The 20,418-nt window shown below is 44.0% G+C and overlaps 32 non-coding genes across 32 annotated transcripts; all 32 read left to right on the top strand.

The window, feature by feature from the left end:
• Positions 1-689: 689 nt before the first annotated feature.
• Positions 690-763, top strand: trnat-agu. The gene has a single exon. It is a non-coding gene; the product is annotated as a tRNA-Thr (tRNA).
• Positions 764-929: 166 nt separating this feature from the next.
• trnat-ugu lies at positions 930-1,003 on the top strand. Its single transcript has one exon. It is a non-coding gene; the product is annotated as a tRNA-Thr (tRNA).
• Positions 1,004-1,315: 312 nt separating this feature from the next.
• On the top strand, positions 1,316-1,389 carry trnan-guu. Its single transcript has one exon. It is a non-coding gene; the product is annotated as a tRNA-Asn (tRNA).
• Positions 1,390-1,760: 371 nt separating this feature from the next.
• Positions 1,761-1,834, top strand: trnat-agu. Its single transcript has one exon. It is a non-coding gene; the product is annotated as a tRNA-Thr (tRNA).
• Positions 1,835-2,000: 166 nt separating this feature from the next.
• trnat-ugu lies at positions 2,001-2,074 on the top strand. The gene has a single exon. It is a non-coding gene; the product is annotated as a tRNA-Thr (tRNA).
• Positions 2,075-2,360: 286 nt separating this feature from the next.
• trnan-guu lies at positions 2,361-2,434 on the top strand. Its single transcript has one exon. It is a non-coding gene; the product is annotated as a tRNA-Asn (tRNA).
• Positions 2,435-2,805: 371 nt separating this feature from the next.
• trnat-agu lies at positions 2,806-2,879 on the top strand. Its single transcript has one exon. It is a non-coding gene; the product is annotated as a tRNA-Thr (tRNA).
• A 166-nt stretch (positions 2,880-3,045) lies between these two features.
• trnat-ugu lies at positions 3,046-3,119 on the top strand. Its single transcript has one exon. It is a non-coding gene; the product is annotated as a tRNA-Thr (tRNA).
• Positions 3,120-3,405: 286 nt separating this feature from the next.
• Positions 3,406-3,479, top strand: trnan-guu. The gene has a single exon. It is a non-coding gene; the product is annotated as a tRNA-Asn (tRNA).
• Positions 3,480-3,848: 369 nt separating this feature from the next.
• On the top strand, positions 3,849-3,922 carry trnat-agu. The gene has a single exon. It is a non-coding gene; the product is annotated as a tRNA-Thr (tRNA).
• Positions 3,923-4,088: 166 nt separating this feature from the next.
• trnat-ugu lies at positions 4,089-4,162 on the top strand. The gene has a single exon. It is a non-coding gene; the product is annotated as a tRNA-Thr (tRNA).
• Positions 4,163-4,474: 312 nt separating this feature from the next.
• On the top strand, positions 4,475-4,548 carry trnan-guu. The gene has a single exon. It is a non-coding gene; the product is annotated as a tRNA-Asn (tRNA).
• A 371-nt stretch (positions 4,549-4,919) lies between these two features.
• Positions 4,920-4,993, top strand: trnat-agu. Its single transcript has one exon. It is a non-coding gene; the product is annotated as a tRNA-Thr (tRNA).
• Positions 4,994-5,159: 166 nt separating this feature from the next.
• Positions 5,160-5,233, top strand: trnat-ugu. Its single transcript has one exon. It is a non-coding gene; the product is annotated as a tRNA-Thr (tRNA).
• A 286-nt stretch (positions 5,234-5,519) lies between these two features.
• On the top strand, positions 5,520-5,593 carry trnan-guu. The gene has a single exon. It is a non-coding gene; the product is annotated as a tRNA-Asn (tRNA).
• A 371-nt stretch (positions 5,594-5,964) lies between these two features.
• Positions 5,965-6,038, top strand: trnat-agu. The gene has a single exon. It is a non-coding gene; the product is annotated as a tRNA-Thr (tRNA).
• Positions 6,039-6,204: 166 nt separating this feature from the next.
• Positions 6,205-6,278, top strand: trnat-ugu. Its single transcript has one exon. It is a non-coding gene; the product is annotated as a tRNA-Thr (tRNA).
• Positions 6,279-6,589: 311 nt separating this feature from the next.
• Positions 6,590-6,663, top strand: trnan-guu. The gene has a single exon. It is a non-coding gene; the product is annotated as a tRNA-Asn (tRNA).
• A 371-nt stretch (positions 6,664-7,034) lies between these two features.
• Positions 7,035-7,108, top strand: trnat-agu. The gene has a single exon. It is a non-coding gene; the product is annotated as a tRNA-Thr (tRNA).
• Positions 7,109-7,274: 166 nt separating this feature from the next.
• Positions 7,275-7,348, top strand: trnat-ugu. Its single transcript has one exon. It is a non-coding gene; the product is annotated as a tRNA-Thr (tRNA).
• Positions 7,349-8,047: 699 nt separating this feature from the next.
• Positions 8,048-8,121, top strand: trnat-agu. Its single transcript has one exon. It is a non-coding gene; the product is annotated as a tRNA-Thr (tRNA).
• A 166-nt stretch (positions 8,122-8,287) lies between these two features.
• Positions 8,288-8,361, top strand: trnat-ugu. The gene has a single exon. It is a non-coding gene; the product is annotated as a tRNA-Thr (tRNA).
• Positions 8,362-8,647: 286 nt separating this feature from the next.
• trnan-guu lies at positions 8,648-8,721 on the top strand. The gene has a single exon. It is a non-coding gene; the product is annotated as a tRNA-Asn (tRNA).
• Positions 8,722-9,091: 370 nt separating this feature from the next.
• Positions 9,092-9,165, top strand: trnat-agu. Its single transcript has one exon. It is a non-coding gene; the product is annotated as a tRNA-Thr (tRNA).
• A 166-nt stretch (positions 9,166-9,331) lies between these two features.
• Positions 9,332-9,405, top strand: trnat-ugu. The gene has a single exon. It is a non-coding gene; the product is annotated as a tRNA-Thr (tRNA).
• Positions 9,406-10,148: 743 nt separating this feature from the next.
• Positions 10,149-10,222, top strand: trnat-agu. Its single transcript has one exon. It is a non-coding gene; the product is annotated as a tRNA-Thr (tRNA).
• Positions 10,223-10,388: 166 nt separating this feature from the next.
• trnat-ugu lies at positions 10,389-10,462 on the top strand. The gene has a single exon. It is a non-coding gene; the product is annotated as a tRNA-Thr (tRNA).
• Positions 10,463-11,181: 719 nt separating this feature from the next.
• trnat-agu lies at positions 11,182-11,255 on the top strand. Its single transcript has one exon. It is a non-coding gene; the product is annotated as a tRNA-Thr (tRNA).
• Positions 11,256-11,421: 166 nt separating this feature from the next.
• Positions 11,422-11,495, top strand: trnat-ugu. The gene has a single exon. It is a non-coding gene; the product is annotated as a tRNA-Thr (tRNA).
• A 692-nt stretch (positions 11,496-12,187) lies between these two features.
• Positions 12,188-12,261, top strand: trnat-agu. Its single transcript has one exon. It is a non-coding gene; the product is annotated as a tRNA-Thr (tRNA).
• Positions 12,262-12,427: 166 nt separating this feature from the next.
• Positions 12,428-12,501, top strand: trnat-ugu. The gene has a single exon. It is a non-coding gene; the product is annotated as a tRNA-Thr (tRNA).
• A 289-nt stretch (positions 12,502-12,790) lies between these two features.
• On the top strand, positions 12,791-12,864 carry trnan-guu. Its single transcript has one exon. It is a non-coding gene; the product is annotated as a tRNA-Asn (tRNA).
• Positions 12,865-20,418: the final 7,554 nt, after the last annotated feature.

Here is a 20,418-nt window from a genome sequence, read left to right as displayed (position 1 = left end):
ATTTCCAACCTGGGAGCTGTACCTGTGAATACTTGTTCTCCAATGGCCCAATTCCTTGACAACAGTCAACACAACAAAATCATTTCCAGGTGGAAAACCTTCCAGGAACCTGTGACATGTGTTTTTTCCAATCAGGATTGGAGGGAACTTTGATTTGATCAACAAAGATGGAGTTTCCATGCATCATTCCTTGGAGTTTGGGCTGCAGGTACACAGCATGTCATGACAGGCCATTGAAAGACCAGTGTGCATGTCTCTGTGGCGTAATCGGCCAGCGCTCGGCTGTTAACTGATGGGATGGTGGTTCGAGCCCACCCAGGGACAAGGACTAAATATAACTGGCTGATCCAAGAGCAAGAAGGAGCGTTGCCTTGACTCTACTAGGTCCTTGGATTTGGTGCTGCTTGCAAAACAGGGCTTTACTGCAGGTCAGTTCCATTTTGGCCTATCAGCGTTGCATGCTGGGGATGATGTGTTCCACGTGTGATGCTTCCTATAACCTCACTGCCTCTTCCTTCGTCCCTCTCCACTGCAGTGAGATAGCTGAAAAGGAAGTGTCTCTTTAACTTTCCTTGCAACATTGTTGTTATTGTCATGGACTTATCTGAACAGGGAAAGCACCAAGATGTTCACAGGCTGATTTGATTCCATTAAAGTCAAAATCGGAATGTCTGACACAGACAAGAAGTGGCGCCGTGGCTTAGTTGGTCAAAGTGCCTGTCTAGTAAACAGGAGATCCTGGGTTCAAATCCCAGCGGTGCCTAGTTTGTTTGTCCTTATGTGGCAGGCAAGTCCCTGAGTACTGAAAGAACTATCTCTTCAAGCAACACTCAATGGGGATCGACAGAGAATGCCAACTCACCTCTGTTACCCTTTTGAGACAGAATGCACAGATGTTTGACACCATTAAGCCACAGACAACTCCCACGGGCGCTGTGGCTTAGCTGGTGAAAGCACCTGTCTTGTAAACAGGAGATCCTGGGTTCAAATCCCAGCAGTGCCTTCCAACCTTCGCTTTCCTGTGTAAGCCTGAAATGATTTCCAACCTGGGAGCAGTACCTGTGAATACTTGTTCTCCAATGGCCCTATTCCTTGACAAAACACGCAAGGTAAACTGAAACACTTCTGGGTCCCATGGAAAAGTCATTTGCCTTCCTGGAACCTGTGACAGGTTTTTTTTTCCAGTCTGCCTCAATGGGATTGGAGGGAACTTTGATTTGATCAACAAAGATGGAGTTTCCATGCATCATTCCTTGGAGATTGGGCTCCAGGTACACAGCATGTCATGGCAGGCCATTGAAAGACCAGTGTGCATGTCTCTGTGGCGCAATCGGCCAGCGCGCTCGGCTGTTAACCGAGAGGATGGTGGTTCGAGCCCACCCAGGGACGAGGACTTTGTATTACTGGCTGATCCAGGAGCAAGAAGGAGCATTGCCTTGACTCTACTAGGTCCTTGGATTTGGTGCTTCAGGTTGCAAAACAGGGCTTTACTGCGGGTCAGTTCCATTTTGGCCTATCAGCGTTGCATGCTGCTGGGGATGATGTGTTCCACGTGTGATGCTTCCTATAACCTCACTGCCTCTTCCTTTGTCCCTCTCCACTGCAGTGAGAGAACTGAAAATGAAGTGTCTCTTTAACTTTCCTTGCAATGTTGTTGTTATTGTCATGGACTTATCTGAACAGGGAAAGCACCAAGATGTTCACAGGCTGATTTGATTCCATTAAAGTCAAAATCGGAATGTCTGACGCAGACAAGAAATGGCGCCGTGGCTTAGTTGGTCAAAGTGCCTGTCTAGTAAACAGAAGATCCTGGGTTCAAATCCCAGCGGTGCCTAGTTTGTTTGTCCTTAAGTGGTAGGCAAGTTCCTGAGTACCGAAAGAACTATCTCTTCAAGCAACACTCAATGGAGATCGACAGAGAATGCCAACTCACCTCTGTTACCCTTTTGAGACAGAATGCACAGATGTTTGACACCATTAAGCCACAGACAACTCCCATGGGCGCTGTGGCTTAGCTGGTGAAAGCACCTGTCTTGTAAACAGGAGATCCTGCGTTCAAATCCCAGCAGTGCCTTCTGACCTTCACTTTCCTGTGAAAGCCTGAAATGATTTCCAACCTGGGAGCTGTACCTGTGAATACTTGTTCTCCAATGGCCCAATTCCTTGACAACAGTCAACACAACAAAATCATTTCCAGGTGGAAAACCTTCCAGGAACCTGTGACATGTGTTTTTTCCAATCAGGATTGGAGGGAACTTTGATTTGATCAACAAAGATGGAGTTTCCATGCATCATTCCTTGGAGTTTGGGCTGCAGGTACACAGCATGTCATGACAGGCCATTGAAAGACCAGTGTGCATGTCTCTGTGGCGTAATCGGCCAGCGCGCTTGGCTGTTAACTGAGGGGATGGTGGTTCGAGCCCACCCAGGGACAAGGACTAAATATAACTAGCTGATCCAAGAGCAAGAAGGAGCGTTGCCTTGACTCTACTAGGTCCTTGGATTTGGTGCTGCGGCTTGCAAAACAGGGCTTTACTGCAGGTCAGTTCCATTTTGGCCTATCAGCGTTGCATGCTGCTGGGGATGATGTGTTCCACGTGTGATGCTTCCTATAACCTCACTGCCTCTTCCTTCGTCCCTCTCCACTGCAGTGAGATAGCTGAAAAGGAAGTGTCTCTTTAACTTTCCTTGCAACATTGTTGTTATTGTCATGGACTTATCTGAACAGGGAAAGCACCAAGATGTTCACAGGCTGATTTGATTCCATTAAAGTCAAAATCGGAATGTCTGACACAGACAAGAAGTGGCGCCGTGGCTTAGTTGGTCAAAGTGCCTGTCTAGTAAACAGGAGATCCTGGGTTCAAATCCCAGCGGTGCCTAGTTTGTTTGTCCTTATGTGGCAGGCAAGTCCCTGAGTACCGAAAGAACTATCTCTTCAAGCAACACTCAATGGGGATCGACAGAGAATGCCAACTCACCTCTGTTACCCTTTTGAGACAGAATGCACAGATGTTTGACACCATTAAGCCACAGACAACTCCCACGGGCGCTGTGGCTTAGCTGGTGAAAGCACCTGTCCTGTAAACAGGAGATCCTGGGTTCAAATCCCAGCAGTGCCTTCCAACCTTCGCTTTCCTGTGTAAGCCTGAAATGATTTCCAACCTGGGAGCAGTACCTGTGAATACTTGTTCTCCAATGGCCCTATTCCTTGACAACAGTCAACACAACAAAATCATTTCCAGGTGGAAAACCTTCCAGGAACCTGTGACATGTGTTTTTTCCAATCAGGATTGGAGGGAACTTTGATTTGATCAACAAAGATGGAGTTTCCATGCATCATTCCTTGGAGTTTGGGCTGCAGGTACACAGCATGTCATGACAGGCCATTGAAAGACCAGTGTGCATGTCTCTGTGGCGTAATCGGCCAGCGCGCTTGGCTGTTAACTGAGGGGATGGTGGTTCGAGCCCACCCAGGGACAAGGACTAAATATAACTAGCTGATCCAAGAGCAAGAAGGAGCGTTGCCTTGACTCTACTAGGTCCTTGGATTTGGTGCTGCGGCTTGCAAAACAGGGCTTTACTGCAGGTCAGTTCCATTTTGGCCTATCAGCGTTGCATGCTGCTGGGGATGATGTGTTCCACGTGTGATGCTTCCTATACCCTCACTGCCTCTTCCTTCTCCCTCTCCACTGCAGTGAGATAGCTGAAAAGGAAGTGTCTCTTTAACTTTCCTTGCAACATTGTTGTTATTGTCATGGACTTATCTGAACAGGAAAGCACCAAGATGTTCACAGGCTGATTTGATTCCATTAAAGTCAAAATCGGAATGTCTGACACAGACAAGAAGTGGCGCCGTGGCTTAGTTGGTCAAAGTGCCTGTCTAGTAAACAGGAGATCCTGGGTTCAAATCCCAGCGGTGCCTAGTTTGTTTGTCTTTATGTGGCAGGCAAGTCCCTGAGTACCGAAAGAACTATCTCTTCAAGCAACACTCAATGGGGATCGACAGAGAATGCCAACTCACCTCTGTTACCCTTTTGAGACAGAATGCACAGATGTTTGACACCATTAAGCCACAGACAACTCCCACGGGCGCTGTGGCTTAGCTGGTGAAAGCACCTGTCTTGTAAACAGGAGATCCTGGGTTCAAATCCCAGCAGTGCCTTCCAACCTTCGCTTTCCTGTGTAAGCCTGAAATGATTTCCAACCTGGGAGCAGTACCTGTGAATACTTGTTCTCCAATGGCCCTATTCCTTGACAAAACACGCAAGGTAAACTGAAACACTTCTGGGTCCCATGGAAAAGTCATTTGCCTTCCTGGAACCTGTGACAGGTTTTTTTTTCCAGTCTGCCTCAATGGGATTGGAGGGAACTTTGATTTGATCAACAAAGATGGAGTTTCCATGCATCATTCCTTGGAGATTGGGCTCCAGGTACACAGCATGTCATGGCAGGCCATTGAAAGACCAGTGTGCATGTCTCTGTGGCGCAATCGGCCAGCGCGCTCGGCTGTTAACCGAGAGGATGGTGGTTCGAGTCCACCCAGGGACGAGGACTTTGTATTACTGGCTGATCCAGGAGCAAGAAGGAGCATTGCCTTGACTCTACTAGGTCCTTGGATTTGGTGCTTCAGGTTGCAAAACAGGGCTTTACTGCGGGTCAGTTCCATTTTGGCCTATCAGCGTTGCATGCTGCTGGGGATGATGTGTTCCACGTGTGATGCTTCCTATAACCTCACTGCCTCTTCCTTTGTCCCTCTCCACTGCAGTGAGAGAACTGAAAATGAAGTGTCTCTTTAACTTTCCTTGCAATGTTGTTGTTATTGTCATGGACTTATCTGAACAGGGAAAGCACCAAGATGTTCACAGGCTGATTTGATTCCATTAAAGTCAAAATCGGAATGTCTGACGCAGACAAGAAATGGCGCCGTGGCTTAGTTGGTCAAAGTGCCTGTCTAGTAAACAGAAGATCCTGGGTTCAAATCCCAGCGGTGCCTAGTTTGTTTGTCCTTAAGTGGTAGGCAAGTTCCTGAGTACCGAAAGAACTATCTCTTCAAGCAACACTCAATGGAGATCGACAGAGAATGCCAACTCACCTCTGTTACCCTTTTGAGACAGAATGCACAGATGTTTGACACCATTAAGCCACAGACAACTCCCATGGGCGCCGTGGCTTAGCTGGTGAAAGCACCTGTCTTGTAAACAGGAGATCCTGCGTTCAAATCCCAGCAGTGCCTTCTGACCTTCACTTTCCTGTGAAAGCCTGAAATGATTTCCAACCTGGGAGCTGTACCTGTGAATACTTGTTCTCCAATGGCCCAATTCCTTGACAACAGTCAACACAACAAAATCATTTCCAGGTGGAAAACCTTCCAGGAACCTGTGACATGTGTTTTTTCCAATCAGGATTGGAGGGAACTTTGATTTGATCAACAAAGATGGAGTTTCCATGCATCATTCCTTGGAGTTTGGGCTGCAGGTACACAGCATGTCATGACAGGCCATTGAAAGACCAGTGTGCATGTCTCTGTGGCGTAATCGGCCAGCGCGCTTGGCTGTTAACTGAGGGGATGGTGGTTCGAGCCCACCCAGGGACAAGGACTAAATATAACTAGCTGATCCAAGAGCAAGAAGGAGCGTTGCCTTGACTCTACTAGGTCCTTGGATTTGGTGCTGCGGCTTGCAAAACAGGGCTTTACTGCAGGTCAGTTCCATTTTGGCCTATCAGCGTTGCATGCTGCTGGGGATGATGTGTTCCACGTGTGATGCTTCCTATAACCTCACTGCCTCTTCCTTCGTCCCTCTCCACTGCAGTGAGATAGCTGAAAAGGAAGTGTCTCTTTAACTTTCCTTGCAACATTGTTGTTATTGTCATGGACTTATCTGAACAGGGAAAGCACCAAGATGTTCACAGGCTGATTTGATTCCATTAAAGTCAAAATCGGAATGTCTGACACAGACAAGAAGTGGCGCCGTGGCTTAGTTGGTCAAAGTGCCTGTCTAGTAAACAGGAGATCCTGGGTTCAAATCCCAGCGGTGCCTAGTTTGTTTGTCCTTATGTGGCAGGCAAGTCCCTGAGTACCGAAAGAACTATCTCTTCAAGCAACACTCAATGGGGATCGACAGAGAATGCCAACTCACCTCTGTTACCCTTTTGAGACAGAATGCACAGATGTTTGACACCATTAAGCCACAGACAACTCCCACGGGCGCTGTGGCTTAGCTGGTGAAAGCACCTGTCTTGTAAACAGGAGATCCTGGGTTCAAATCCCAGCAGTGCCTTCCAACCTTCGCTTTCCTGTGTAAGCCTGAAATGATTTCCAACCTGGGAGCAGTACCTGTGAATACTTGTTCTCCAATGGCCCTATTCCTTGACAAAACACGCAAGGTAAACTGAAACACTTCTGGGTCCCATGGAAAAGTCATTTGCCTTCCTGGAACCTGTGACAGGTTTTTTTTTCCAGTCTGCCTCAATGGGATTGGAGGGAACTTTGATTTGATCAACAAAGATGGAGTTTCCATGCATCATCCTTGGAGATTGGGCTCCAGGTACACAGCATGTCATGGCAGGCCATTGAAAGACCAGTGTGCATGTCTCTGTGGCGCAATCGGCCAGCGCACTCGGCTGTTAACCGAGAGGATGGTGGTTCGAGCCCACCCAGGGACGAGGACTTTGTATTACTGGCTGATCCAGGAGCAAGAAGGAGCATTGCCTTGACTCTACTAGGTCCTTGGATTTGGTGCTTCAGGTTGCAAAACAGGGCTTTACTGCGGGTCAGTTCCATTTTGGCCTATCAGCGTTGCATGCTGCTGGGGATGATGTGTTCCACGTGTGATGCTTCCTATAACCTCACTGCCTCTTCCTTTGTCCCTCTCCACTGCAGTGAGAGAACTGAAAATGAAGTGTCTCTTTAACTTTCCTTGCAATGTTGTTGTTATTGTCATGGACTTATCTGAACAGGGAAAGCACCAAGATGTTCACAGGCTGATTTGATTCCATTAAAGTCAAAATCGGAATGTCTGACGCAGACAAGAAATGGCGCCGTGGCTTAGTTGGTCAAAGTGCCTGTCTAGTAAACAGGAGATCCTGGGTTCAAATCCCAGCGGTGCCTAGTTTGTTTGTCCTTAAGTGGTAGGCAAGTTCCTGAGTACCGAAAGAACTATCTCTTCAAGCAACACTCAATGGAGATCGACAGAGAATGCCAACTCACCTCTGTTACCCTTTTGAGACAGAATGCACAGATGTTTGACACCATTAAGCCACAGACAACTCCCACGGGCGCTGTGGCTTAGCTGGTGAAAGCACCTGTCTTGTAAACAGGAGATCCTGGGTTCAAATCCCAGCAGTGCCTTCCAACCTTCGCTTTCCTGTGTAAGCCTGAAATGATTTCCAACCTGGGAGCAGTACCTGTGAATACTTGTTCTCCAATGGCCCTATTCCTTGACAATGGTCAACACAACAAAACCACTTCCAGGTGGAAAAAATCGGGATTGGAGGGAACTTTGATTTGATCAACAAAGATGGAGTCTTCATGCATCATCCCTTGGAGTTTGGGCTGCAGGTACACAGCATGTCATGACAGGCCATTGAAAGACCAGTGTCCATGTCTCTGTGGCGCAATCAGCCAGCGCACTTGGCTGTTAACCGAGAGGATGGTGGTTCGAGCCCACCCAGGGACGAGGACTTTGTATTACTGGCTGATCCAGGAGCAAGAAGGAGCATTGCCTTGACTCTACTAGGTCCTTGGATTTGGTGCTTCAGGTTGCAAAACAGGGCTTTACTGCGGGTCAGTTCCATTTTGGCCTATCAGCGTTGCATGCTGCTGGGGATGATGTGTTCCACGTGTGATGCTTCCTATAACCTCACTGCCTCTTCCTTTGTCCCTCTCCACTGCAGTGAGAGAACTGAAAATGAAGTGTCTCTTTAACTTTCCTTGCAATGTTGTTGTTATTGTCATGGACTTATCTGAACAGGGAAAGCACCAAGATGTTCACAGGCTGATTTGATTCCATTAAAGTCAAAATCGGAATGTCTGACGCAGACAAGAAATGGCGCCGTGGCTTAGTTGGTCAAAGTGCCTGTCTAGTAAACAGGAGATCCTGGGTTCAAATCCCAGCGGTGCCTAGTTTGTTTGTCCTTAAGTGGTAGGCAAGTTCCTGAGTACCGAAAGAACTATCTCTTCAAGCAACACTCAATGGAGATCGACAGAGAATGCCAACTCACCTCTGTTACCCTTTTGAGACAGAATGCACAGATGTTTGACACCATTAAGCCACAGACAACTCCCACGGGCACTGTGGCTTAGCTGGTGAAAGCACCTGTCTTGTAAACAGGAGATCCTGGGTTCAAATCCCAGCAGTGCCTTCTGACCTTCACTTTCCTGTGAAAGCCTGAAATGATTTCCAACCTGGGAGCTGTACCTGTGAATACTTGTTCTCCAATGGCCCTATTCCTTGACAACAGTCAACACAACAAAATCATTTCCAGGTGGAAAACCTTCCAGGAACCTGTGACATGTGTTTTTTCCAATCAGGATTGGAGGGAACTTTGATTTGATCAACAAAGATGGAGTTTCCATGCATCATTCCTTGGAGATTGGGCTGCAGGTACACAGCATGTCATGGCAGGCCATTGAAAGACCAGTGTGCATGTCTCTGTGGCGCAATCGGCCAGCGCGCTCGGCTGTTAACCGAGAGGATGGTGGTTCGAGCCCACCCAGGGACAAGGACTAAATATAACTAGCTGATCCAAGAGCAAGAAGGAGCATTGCCTTGACTCTACTAGGTCCTTGGATTTGGTGCTTCAGGTTGCAAAACAGGGCTTTACTGCAGGTCAGTTCCATTTTGGCCTATCAGCGTTGCATGCTGCTGGGGATGATGTGTTCCACGTGTGATGCTTCCTATAACCTCACTGCCTCTTCCTTTGTCCCTCTCCACTGCAGTGAGATAGCTGAAAATGAAGTGTCTCTTTAACTTTCCTTGCAACATTGTTGTTATTGTCATGGACTTATCTGAACAGGAAAGCACCAAGATGTTCACAGGCTGATTTGATTCCATTAAAGTCAAAATCGGAATGTCTGACACAGACAAGAAATGGCGCCGTGGCTTAGTTGGTCAAAGTGCCTGTCTAGTAAACAGAAGATCCTGGGTTCAAATCCCAGCGGTGCCTAGTTTGTTTGTCTTTATGTGGCAGGCAAGTTCCTGAGTACCGAAAGAACTATCTCTTCAAGCAACACTCAATGGGGATCGACAGAGAATGCCAACTCACCTCTGTTACCCTTTTGAGACAGAATGCACAGATGTTTGACACCATTAAGCCACAGACAACTCCCACGGGCGCTGTGGCTTAGCTGGTGAAAGCACCTGTCTTGTAAACAGGAGATCCTGGGTTCAAATCCCAGCAGTGCCTTCCAACCTTCACTTTCCTGTGTAAGCCTGAAATGATTTCCAACCTGGGAGCTGTACCTGTGAATACTTGTTCTCCAATGGCCCTATTCCTTGACAACAGTCAACACAACTGAAAATCACTTTCCCAGGTGGAAAACCTTCCTTCCTGGAACCTGTGACATGTGTTTTTTCCAGTCTGCCTCAATGGGATTGGAGGGAACTTTGATTTGATCAACAAAGATGGAGTTTCCATGCATCATTCCTTGGAGTTTGGGCTGCAGGTACACAGCATGTCATGACAGGCCATTGAAAGACCAGTGTGCATGTCTCTGTGGCGTAATCGGCCAGCGCTTGGCTGTTAACCGAGAGGATGGTGGTTCGAGCCCACCCAGGACAAGGACTTTGTAACTGGCTGATCCAAGAGCAAGAAGGAGCATTGCCTTGACTCTACTAGGTCCTTGGATTTGGTGCTTCAGGTTGCAAAACAGGGCTTTACTGCGGGTCAGTTCCATTTTGGCCTATCAGCGTTGCATGCTGCTGGGGATGATGTGTTCCACGTGTGATGCTTCCTATAACCTCACTGCCTCTTCCTTTGTCCCTCTCCACTGCAGTGAGAGAACTGAAAATGAAGTGTCTCTTTAACTTTCCTTGCAATGTTGTTGTTATTGTCATGGACTTATCTGAACAGGGAAAGCACCAAGATGTTCACAGGCTGATTTGATTCCATTAAAGTCAAAATCGGAATGTCTGACGCAGACAAGAAATGGCGCCGTGGCTTAGTTGGTCAAAGTGCCTGTCTAGTAAACAGAAGATCCTGGGTTCAAATCCCAGCGGTGCCTAGTTTGTTTGTCCTTAAGTGGTAGGCAAGTTCCTGAGTACCGAAAGAACTATCTCTTCAAGCAACACTCAATGGAGATCGACAGAGAATGCCAACTCACCTCTGTTACCCTTTTGAGACAGAATGCACAGATGTTTGACACCATTAAGCCACAGACAACTCCCATGGGCGCTGTGGCTTAGCTGGTGAAAGCACCTGTCTTGTAAACAGGAGATCCTGCGTTCAAATCCCAGCAGTGCCTTCTGACCTTCACTTTCCTGTGAAAGCCTGAAATGATTTCCAACCTGGGAGCTGTACCTGTGAATACTTGTTCTCCAATGGCCCTATTCCTTGACAACAGTCAACACAACAAAATCATTTCCAGGTGGAAAACCTTCCAGGAATGTGTTTTTTCCAATCAGGATTGGAGGGAACTTTGATTTGATCAACAAAGATGGAGTTTCCATGCATCATTCCTTGGAGTTTGGGCTCCAGGTACACAGCATGTCATGACAGGCCATTGAAAGACCAGTGTGCATGTCTCTGTGGCTAATCGGCCAGCGCTCGGCTGTTAACTGAGAGGATGGTGGTTCGAGCCCACCCAGGGACAAGGACTTTGTATATACTGGCTGATCCAGAGCAAGAAGGAGCATTGCCTTGACTCTACTAGGTCCTTGGATTTGGTGCTTCAGGTTGCAAAACAGGGCTTTACTGCAGGTCAGTTCCATTTTGGCCTATCAGCGTTGCATGCTGCTGGGGATGATGTGTTCCACGTGTGATGCTTCCTATAACCTCACTGCCTCTTCCTTTGTCCCTCTCCACTGCAGTGAGATAGCTGAAAATGAAGTGTCTCTTTAACTTTCCTTGCAACGTTGTTGTTATTGTCATGGACTTATCTGAACAGGGAAAGCACCAAGATGTTCACAGGCTGATTTGATTCCATTAAAGTCAAAATCGGAATGTCTGACACAGACAAGAAGTGGCGCCGTGGCTTAGTTGGTCAAAGTGCCTGTCTAGTAAACAGGAGATCCTGGGTTCAAATCCCAGCGGTGCCTAGTTTGTTTGTCCTTATGTGGCAGGCAAGTCCCTGAGTACCGAAAGAACTATCTCTTCAAGCAACACTCAATGGGGATCGACAGAGAATGCCAACTCACCTCTGTTACCCTTTTGAGACAGAATGCACAGATGTTTGACACCATTAAGCCACAGACAACTCCCACGGGCGCTGTGGCTTAGCTGGTGAAAGCACCTGTCTTGTAAACAGGAGATCCTGGGTTCAAATCCCAGCAGTGCCTTCCAACCTTCGCTTTCCTGTGTAAGCCTGAAATGATTTCCAACCTGGGAGCAGTACCTGTGAATACTTGTTCTCCAATGGCCCTATTCCTTGACAATGGTAAACACAACAAAACCACTTCCAGGTGGAAAAAATCGGGATTGGAGGGAACTTTGATTTGATCAACAAAGATGGAGTCTTCATGCATCATCCCTTGGAGTTTGGGCTGCAGGTACACAGCATGTCATGACAGGCCATTGAAAGACCAGTGTCCATGTCTCTGTGGCGCAATCAGCCACTTGGCTGTTAACCGAGAGGATGGTGGTTCGAGCCCACCCAGGGACGAGGACTAAATATAACTAGCTGATCCAGGAGCAAGAAGGAGCAGTGCCTTGACTCTACTAGGTCCTTGGATTTGGTGCTTCAGGTTGCAAAACAGGGCTTTACTGCGGGTCAGTTCCATTTTGGCCTATCAGCGTTGCATGCTGCTGGGGATGATGTGTTCCACGTGTGATGCTTCCTATAACCTCACTGCCTCTTCCTTTGTCCCTCTCCACTGCAGTGAGAGAACTGAAAATGAAGTGTCTCTTTAACTTTCCTTGCAATGTTGTTGTTATTGTCATGGACTTATCTGAACAGGGAAAGCACCAAGATGTTCACAGGCTGATTTGATTCCATTAAAGTCAAAATCGGAATGTCTCCCAGACAAGAAATGGCGCCGTGGCTTAGTTGGTCAAAGTGCCTGTCTAGTAAACAGAAGATCCTGGGTTCAAATCCCAGCGGTGCCTAGTTTGTTTGTCCTTAAGTGGTAGGCAAGTTCCTGAGTACCGAAAGAACTATCTCTTCAAGCAACACTCAATGGAGATCGACAGAGAATGCCAACTCACCTCTGTTACCCTTTTGAGACAGAATGCACAGATGTTTGACACCATTAAGCCACAGACAACTCCCATGGGCGCCGTGGCTTAGCTGGTGAAAGCACCTGTCTTGTAAACAGGAGATCCTGCGTTCAAATCCCAGCAGTGCCTTCTGACCTTCACTTTCCTGTGAAAGCCTGAAATGATTTCCAACCTGGGAGCTGTACCTGTGAATACTTGTTCTCCAATGGCCCAATTCCTTGACAACAGTCAACACAACAAAATCATTTCCAGGTGGAAAACCTTCCAGGAACCTGTGACATGTGTTTTTTCCAATCAGTGGGATTGGAGGGAACTTTGATTTGATCAACAAAGATGGATTCTTCATGCATCATTCCTTGGAGTTTGGGCTCCAGGTACACAGCATGTCATGACAGGCCATTGAAAGACCAGTGTGCATGTCTCTGTGGCGCAATCAGCCAGCGCGCTCGGCTGTTAACCGAGAGGATGGTGGTTCGAGCCCACCCAGGGATGACGACTTGACTCTACTAGGTCCTTGGGTTTGGTGCTGCGACTTGCAAAACAGGGCTTTACTGCGGGCGCTTCCATTTTGGCCTATCAGCTTTGAATGCGGCTGGGGATGATGTGTTCCACGTGTGATGCTTCCTATGACCTCCCTGCCTTATGCGTCGTCCCTCTCCATTGCAGTGAGAGAACTGAAAATGAAGTGCCTCTTTACTTTTCCGTGCAACATTGTTGTTTTTGTCGTGGACTTATCTGAACAGGAATAGCAACAAGATGTTCACAGGCTGATTTGATTCCATTAAAGTCAAAATTGGAATGTCTGACAAAGACAAGAAATGGCGCTTTGGCTTAGTTGGTCAAAGTGCCTGTCTAGTAAAAATGGGAAAACGTCACTGCCCAGATCTGAAGTGGCAGTGTAGACGTGGCATTAAAGCTGTTGTGAATGAACTCAGGTATAGAGTTGATTCACTGCTCTCAACACTGCGTGAATGAACTACTTTTTTTAACACTGCACAGGAGCGTCACTAAACACTAACTGTAGTCTAAGTATGTGAATATACTCTGAAATTCTAACTCTTTCACTCTTTTGTGTAACTCCCAATTTTTTCATTCTGGGAATTTGCTGTGTACTTTTCTTGCAATAAATGGCTACTTTTTCCATAATAATTCATTAATTTCTCAAGATCTCTGAAAAATTGAAAAAAATATACATAATGATGAGAAAAGAGGGTATAAAATTGGTCAGTTTTGTTCCTTTTCTTTTTTACATGAGGTGTTTTGGTCCAATCATGCTCCAAATTGCAACATCCGCTCTCATGATCAGATCACCCCCATTCTTCTAAATCTTCACTGGCTCCCGGTCCCCTACTGAATTTATATCTTGCTTCTTACTTTCAAAACCCCTAATCACCAAACCCGTCCAAACCCCCTCCTTCACCATCACACTCCCATCTGTAGCCTCCATTCCTCCACTGCCAACCTCCTTTGTAAATACAATGTAAATCCTTAGTGTGAGACACCTCTACTGTTAACACATTCTTTTACAGCTCTTTGGTTCAAAATTTGTCTCACACTCTTGTTATGAGGGAATTTGTGCTGTAGGTAAAATTTGACCATGGCCATTGTAATGGTGAAATATATTTGTTTTTATGGAGGACACTTTGGTATCAGAGTGACAGAAAGTCATCAGTTAGGTCCAAGGTCAGCGTCCATGCAGATCACCTTAAGAACTGGTACCTCTTCATCTGTGTCTTGCCAGATTTACGTTAAAAGAGGCACCATCTGGCTTGTTGTTGATCCCAGAGGGAAACAAAGTTTAATTTGAGAACAGAGGAGCACAGATAGAAGAGGCACAACCGAAGAGGTACAATATAGATACTTATACTATCCTCTCCTCTGGGCTCCTGTGAGATGCGAAGGCCAAGGTCCTGAGAAGGGGGGTCAGTACCGGGAAGGTGCATGTGTTTGGAGGTTTTGTGTGTCACAGAAGTCAGGAGGAGGGGTAATCTTTAAATTGATGTGATTTTACTTGTTGTAATGATGACGTGTTGTGAGTGTATAAGAAGTTTGTGTTTCATTATCTCTGCGGAGCTTGTGTGTACTGTATGATTATCTTCTCTCTTGCAAGACAATAAATCTTCACAAAGACATTGCGTGACTTAAGATCCTTCATTGATCCTCTACTTTTGATAAAACATCCAGGAAACCATACTGTGAGGAAGAATATGACCAGTATGTAATGTCAGGGTTAAATTACTGGTGCTCTGTAGCAATAAAAAACAAACAAACAAAAAAAAACTGTTTTTATCTGGAACTGGGTCATGGTTTAACCTGCAACTAATGTCAGAAAATGGGATTTCCTGTAATAATCAGGAAACGGTCTATCACAAAAAGACATCAAGATAAAATTCTTTCAAGACAGTTTTCTTGGACAGTTTTGAATGACACTTAAAAAGCATCCTTGAACTAGTTAAAAAAAAGTTTCTCCCAGAAAAGACATGTGCTCTTAAAATGCTGTGATTTAACTTCACCTAAGCCACCTTTTGCAAAACAAAATCCACACAGATTAAGAATTCATCTATGATAAATGGTAGATCATCCCATCTACTCGGATTTAGATTCTTTTCAGGTTATTGTAAACAGAAGGGTTGCCTGCAGTCACTGGCCTGTAGAGGGCAGCCTAGTCTTAAAAATGTCTGCACCTTGTTTGGGCTTATAGAGCACAGAGGGCACTTTCTTTGAGCTACAATAAATTTTATATAGCTTTTAGCTTTAAACCATAACTCTGCCGTCTCCACTTTGTCTTTAAAATTTAAGGCATTTTCTTTGGAAGTCAGGATTTTTTTTTGCTAAGATGACACAAATATTTTTTCACTTACAAATGTAAGCTTAAATAACCCAAGAACAGTACACATTATGAATTTACTCAAACACCAGTTAAACAAATAAATAGTTTCTTTTCCCTCTACATTGATAAGCATTTCAGCCTCTTTCTTTTGTACACAGTATTCCTCAAAAAGCAGCATATGTCTTGTTCTCCTCCTCAGCTGAAAGTGTGTTTTTAATTACACTTCCAGGAAGCTTTTATAGAAGAAGGTTCTTGCAGCACATGTGCAGTATCTGTGCAGCTGGGAGTAGTGTTTAGTTGAACTTGACAGATACTCCAGTAGTATCTCTGAACTCAGAACACCCAAGTGTTGTGAATGTGTTTTATTGTTCTGATAACGTAGACTCAAATGAATTGTTACTTCTTTCTGAGTATTCTTTTTATAGGATATAGAGTGCTGTGACTTTTGGGAAAGTATTCTGTGGAGCGGGGGAGTTCGTTTTTCCACATAGGGCCAAGTAGGTTTGGATGGGTTTTTTTTCCTGAAACATTTAAGTGTGACAAATATGCAAAAAAAAAAAAAAAAAAAGAAAAAGAAAAAGAAGAAATCAGGAAGGGGCAAATACGTTTTTCACAGGCCTGTACATAAATTAAAGGGCAATGCCACATATTTTTACACACTAAAGTCTGCTTACAGTCATGGACAAAAGTATTGGCACCCCTGGAATTTTTCTAGAAAATACGTGATTTCTCCCAGAAATTGTTGCAGTTACAAATGTTTTTTGTATACACATGTTTTTTGGGTAAAATTATGTCAAATTATGTAAAATTATGGCTTTTTTTCTTCTGCTTTTTTGTCTTGTTCCAATGCACATAAAGGAAATAAACGTGTATACTAAAACATTTGTAATTGCAACAAATTCTGGGAGAAATGGTGTATTTTCTGGAAAAATCCCAGGGATGCCGATACTTTCGTCCATGACTGCACATACTGTAAAGGCTTGTGTAAACTAAAAGGGAGTTGCGTGAAATGTCAGAAACGGACTCAATAATGAACTTAATCCAGCACTGACTAAAGCAGTAAGGCATGGGTGCGTCATATAACTTGGGGGTTCTGAAACACACCCCAGATACAGAGAGACTATTGTACTCAAATAAATGTAAGGTTACTCTGGTTAAGATTAATGGGGTTTTTTCTCTTTTTTCAGCCAAGCATCCATGAGTTTGACTTAAAGTCTACCACCATCCAGGCTGGTAGAGCTCTGTTTTGTGTTTTATTATGGTGGAGAGAGTGTGTTATGAGGTGAAGTGGCTTAAATGTGTACTGCAAGCATACAGTAAATGTCATTGAGGGAAGAAATCTCAGTTGGCAACACAACCATGGCTCCCGACCCAGACTTTTTAGCTCAGATTTTGCTCAATTTTAATTAAGTTTTACTCTAAAAAACCTAACATTTGGTCCCAGTCTATCTGGAGTAAAACTGAATCTGCTTGCAGGGTAATATTTTCAGAGTAGTTGTTACTCTAGAACGGTGCTACTCAACCATGCTCAACCAAAGAGCAAAATTGTTGAAAAACACCTATGCAAGAGCCACAATCTAAGGGGTGAAAAGTGGCCAAAAAAAGTAGTGAAGTGGCATTAAAAATAAGTTAGAAGTGGTAAAAATGTCCAAAAAGCAGCAGAAAAATGGCAAAACTAGGTGAAAAGTGGCCAAAAAAAGTGCAAAAGCATTAAAAACTTAAAATAAATGAGTGAAAAGTGACTAAAATGGCAAAAAAGCTGCAAAAAGGTGGGGTAAAGGGGCAAAAAGCAGCAGAGAGTAGTAAAAATTTGAAAAAAATAACATTTAATGGCAATCAAGGGGAAAAAATGCAAATAGCAAAAGCAGGATAAAAGTGGCATAAACGGGCTAATAAAAGCAGAAATTAGCAGGAAGTGGCAAAAATGAAAAAAGTGGCAAAAACATAGTAAAAAAATCATGAAAAGCAGCAAAAAAAAAGGAGGGGGAAATGGGCAAAAAAGCAGCAGAGAGTGTCAAAAATGGAGAAAAACTTAAAAAACTATTTAATGGAAAAAGAGGAAACAATTGCAAATAACAAAAAGAAAGATTGAAGTGGAAAAAATGGGCTAAAAGTGTGAGAAACAAACTTATTAATGTGACTTGCAGTGCATATTTTCTGAGGTCAAAGTGTCCCTTTTTTAGGGTTTTCTTGGGGGAATAATATTTCAAGTAAAGACATAAAAGAGCCACAAATCATCACAATAGAGCCACATGTGGCTCAAGAGCCACGCGTAGAGTAACACTGCTCTAGAAAACGTTTTTCTTTAAATAATGATTATGGACTCCATGATGAACAAAATTTAAAAAACTCTACAGCAATTGAATTCAATGAAGAGTAATACAGAACACAAATTATATATTACAGAGCTGTTTTTACTCAGCAGTGTTATATTTCATCCTTTTAGCTTTTCCATTTTTTATCTATTTCATCCCTTATAGAAATATTTCCTTCTCATCATAGAACAACTTCTCCGTATACATTAGGAATGGGTAATGCTTCATGCATCTTTCTCTAACTAGACTGATGTTTCTCTTCAGAGTTACATTTTACTTTAAATAGATCATTCTGCTGTGTTTCCACCTGGAGGAACAACAAAAATGTTTTTTGCCTATATATAGGTATTGGGCTTAATCTATTAATATTAATGAAACAATTGTGATGAACATATGACAAAGACCCAGGAGCAGAGCATGAAACAAGGTAGTGAGGTTAAAGAAATTTATTTGATAACAGCAATAGTGCAAATGATGGTGAATGTACTGGCTGGTGGTTGGCAGGATCACTGGCAGAGAGACAGAGCCACTGCAAAAAAATGAGGACAGTATGGAGTTAGACAAGGAAAAAAACACCCTGAAAAATTACTAGATTCAAATGTTGAAGAACAGTCAGGTTACCTGACTAGAAGCTGTAGTATACAGGCGTCCAAAGGTTCATCACTAGGTGAGGAGATCTTGATTATCAAGGATTATCTGCAGATGGGACTCCTAACGAGCTGCAGTGGTGATTGTCCATGAGTGATAGCAGCTGAATTAAAACTTGAGTGGGTGTGGCTAAAATTTTACTCCAGTAGAATTTCCTCTGTTTTTTTACTCCCTCTTGACAGTGGCTGGTGATAAATACTCTCAGAAAAGCGTAAACTGTACTATTTTTGAGTAAAATATTTTTTACTATGGAAAAATTAGTTCCCAAATTTTCCTGTGCATGACTTTCAAGCAATCCCAACTTGTTGATTTCCAACCCTTTATGATTATAGTTCTTATACAATTTAATATGTCCCTTTAGTTTTTTTGCACCTGTGTTTGTTTGTTGTTTATGTCGCTTGATGGTGATTTTGCATCTCTTTTTTGTTGTTTTGTCTTGCTTTGCAGTCATTTTTCATCACCCAGTGTTTTTTGTGCATTTATTTTCACCTTTCTGCAGCTCTTTTTTTCATTAAGCTCCTTATTCCCTTATTTTGGACCCTGGGGCCAGTGCCATTTCTGTTTGGTCATTGATCCATATTTGTGGGTAGAAACCATCAGCCATTATCATTTATCAGACACGTTTCCAGCTGACAACTCTCTGTGCCATTCAAACTTTGGTAACCTTTGGCCGAATATTGATTCTGCAGCCTTTATGTCTGATTGGTCAGCATTAAGGACGTGTCCGCTGCCTTTTGGCCAGCAACAGCCCACCCATGGATACCCATCATTCCATTCTCCGAAAGTAAACACTTACAGGCTTCACATCGGCTCGCCATAGGGACTGGGGTTTGATCAGTCGCGTGGCTTCTAAACCCATCCTGACTGCTCTCAGGGATGGTGCCTGTGGAGATGGACATGAGGAATTTAGAAAAAGGTCAGAGGTCAAAAGAGCCTTTGTGGAAAGTTCTCAGTGCACAAATAAGATAAAGCTAAGCTCCTGTCCTGCTGTGGACAGGGCCCTAAGAAACAGAGAAGGAGCCATCTGGTTCTCTGAAGGGCCTGTTCAGAAACGGAAAAGTTGTCAAATTTAAGATTTAAGTCAAACTTTGAAGACTTAAATGTTCTTTTCAGTTGTGTTTACTGGTGAAAGACACTGTGCAAGCGCCAAAGTTCCACAGTGGATGAAGAGATTTTGATTTATTTTGTTCCATTAGACTTATTGCATGAATTGAGCTCTCCTTTGGCTGCCAAGACTAAAATACCCAACCTTCCTGTGTACTCCTGGACTCTTCAAGTCAATAATGCCTCTTAGTTAAAAGTAAATGCCCAAAAAATACATCATAATGAAAGTGTAGCTATAACTGATTTGTAGTCTAGTAATAATTCAGTTTTTCGAGTTGATAAATGATGGGACTGCGCTGCCGTAAAGTGACCTTTGCATTACTCTTGGTACTTTTTGTCCCAGTCAATTGAGACAGGATGACAGGACACTGTCACTAATGTCCCATCAAACATTAATCAAGTGAAAACACTGCAAAAGAATCTGAAGCAGATGCTGAACTACTACAGATCAATCCATCAGACAGTCACATTTTGGGCTATCATGTGGATGTTGGCAACACCAGAGCTACGTGAAGTCAACCAGAAACATCACTCACAGGGGATATCTGTTCACTGTGGCTTCAAAATAAGAGCATGAGATAACTGCTACACCTGTCACTGGGTAGCTTTGGTGAACCATCACAAAAACTAGGCTATAAGACACTATGAGGCAATTGTCATCCAAACTGTGATGACTGTATCTTGCAATCATAGGCTGTTTTGCCAATAGGCAAAGGTGGGCAATTGCCTGGGACATTCTACTTCAATAGACCTCAAGATAAAGTCATTATAGGTGTGTGTCAGATATGAGCTTTAAATAATTTACAGTAACATGTATTCTGAAAGTAGACAAGAAACCAAGAGTACATAAAATTGCATCAAAAAGGACTCTGATTGTCCAGAAAAAGTCCCTAGGGAAGACCTCTGGCCCCCAAAAGGCAGGGTTCAAGCCCCTAAAATCTTTAGGCGAAAGCAACTTAAAGTTTGGTAGATCCAACATAGACATATTGAAACAATGATTTGGTGGATCACTATCTGGTATATGGTATGGGATAAATAAAAATCAATTAATTGTGTCAGAAGGATGGATGGTGCATAGTTATGCCTGGCAGAGAGTTGTGTTAAAATATTTAATTATGGTTTGTATGATTTATGATGCTTTAGGTGTGA

This window comes from Cheilinus undulatus, linkage group 3, assembly GCF_018320785.1.
Source record: "Cheilinus undulatus linkage group 3, ASM1832078v1, whole genome shotgun sequence".
Taxonomy (NCBI): Eukaryota; Metazoa; Chordata; class Actinopteri; order Labriformes; family Labridae; genus Cheilinus; species Cheilinus undulatus.
The sequence above is the reverse complement of the archived record's forward strand: the minus strand, read 5'-3'. Positions and strand labels throughout refer to the sequence as shown.